Genomic DNA, 1,996 nt, shown 5'->3' with positions numbered 1-1,996 from the left:
GCGGAGTCCCATGAGGGGCCCGACAGTGGACCTGCAAGGCCGGCGGGAGTGCAAGGAAGCCCGCGAAGGCCCTCCCTGGCCCCAGGCAGGCAGGGGTGGGGAGAGGCAGGGAGGAAGCAACTTACCCTTCATCTTCTGCCTCCTCCTGGCTGAATGAGGGCTGGAAGCGGGGCGGCCGGAAGCAGGGGGCGGGGCTTCGTCATGTGCCCCGCCCCCCGTACCTCACCCGGGGGAACTGCGATCCCCCCCCCGATCCCCCCCAAAATGACCTCTGGTTCCCTCCTTGTGCTGCATACGCAAGCCAGGTTGTGGGGTAGGCAATATGGTGGAAAGACAGGAGCTGGGTTCTGTCGCCGCTCTGCCCCTCCCACTCAAACTTTGAGGCTGGGACCTTTCCACACATGGCACAAACGGCAGCCTGATTTCCACACTGGGAGCAAAATGTCACACCCTCTTTGGTTTTGTCTGGCATTCGTTTTTGTTGGGAAAAGAGCAGGCCAGAACCTTCTTGTCCAAAGAATCTCCTTCATGTCGCTTCAGAGTATGGCCAGACCTGGGCCAGGGGAGAGGAAGACCCGCGGTCAGGATCAGAGGGTGGAAAATTACAGGCTCGGAGGCATCGCTGCGGCAGCATCCGCAGAGTCCCTGCCAACTGTCCCCCCCCCCCTGCAAACCCATTACGGCTCTTAAGGGATGCTGCAATCCAGAAAAATAACCTGCAGTCCTCAGGAATCTAAAAGGAAAGCAATAAAGGAGCTATTAGGAGAGCACCAATCTTGATCCTAGACCCCAGGGCCATAAAAATTGGGAGGAGGCCACATGCGGGAGGTCTCCTCTGAAATAGTCCCTGATTTTTTTTTATTTTAAAAATAATTAGTAAGTCAGTGTTACATGCAAGCTTATGGCTTACGACATTTACTTACTGGGTGAGGCGGCCAGCTGATTAGGAGAAAATCTGCTTTAGCAGCACTCTGATCTGCGGAAATCCTCCAAGGGATTTTTCTGGCCTAGCAGGGAGCGGAGTGCGGGCACTGACGGATGTCCACAGACCCAGCTGCTGTTAAAGGCACAGGAGTAGGGGCCCAGGAAAAGGTTGGTGCAACCCAGCTCCCCCCTCCCCTGTTCCTTCTCCGCAGTCCCCCCCCCCTTGACAGGGCTAGAATTACAAAATGGAGCCTCCGTGTTCAGCAGCAGTATACCACGGAATGCAATTTGTTGGTGACAACAGGGAGGAGACCCTGGCTAATGCCCGTGGGCATTCCAGTTGGCTGTGGGAAACAGGATGCAGGACTAGCTGTATAATCCGTCTGATCCATCGGGGCTCTTTATATGGTCTGATGACTAAGGACAAGCACTTTGCGCATGCTCAAAGGCACTCTCTTTTATTATGGCATCACATGTTATTTCCAAGGCTCAGCCCTAGCTTCCTCCCTCCCGTAATCCAATAGGGAGCAATCCTAAACAGGTTTTGCTCGGAGGTAAGTCCCATATTATTCAGTGGGGCTTACTTCCAGGAAAATGCCCTTAGAATCACAGCCCTAGTCTCTCCGTGTAAAGTTCTAACTGCAAACTGATCTCCTGCTGTAACTCTCTCTGGTTGCCAGCCTCCAGGTGAGGCCTGGAGATCACCCGCTTTTACAACCGATCCCCAGCTGACAGAGACCAGCTCCCCTGGAGGGAAATGGCTGCTGTGGAGGGTGGACTCCATCATGGCATTGTACCACCCTGAGGCCCGAGTCACGAACTTCTGACATGCTGCAAACATCCCAAATGCAGCCCTTGGCCTGGAGGGAGGGGGGGTCGCAGTCTCCTCCCTCCCGCTGTCCTTTGGTGCCCCCATCTACCGTTCTGGCCAAAAATACTCCCCCGACAAGCAGGGTAAAATTAGAAGCTGAAGTCACAGTTTAGGAGACGCGTCCCCGGAGGCATTTCTGCAGGATCGGGTGTCGCACCCGTTGGGGTGTAAACGGGGAGAGGATTACGAATCCCCCCCCCC

This window comes from Gekko japonicus, unplaced genomic scaffold (genome assembly GCF_001447785.1).
Source record: "Gekko japonicus isolate JY-2015 unplaced genomic scaffold, Gekko_japonicus_V1.1 scaffold2860, whole genome shotgun sequence".
Taxonomy (NCBI): domain Eukaryota; kingdom Metazoa; phylum Chordata; class Lepidosauria; order Squamata; family Gekkonidae; genus Gekko; species Gekko japonicus.
This window is presented reverse-complemented; position numbering follows the sequence as displayed.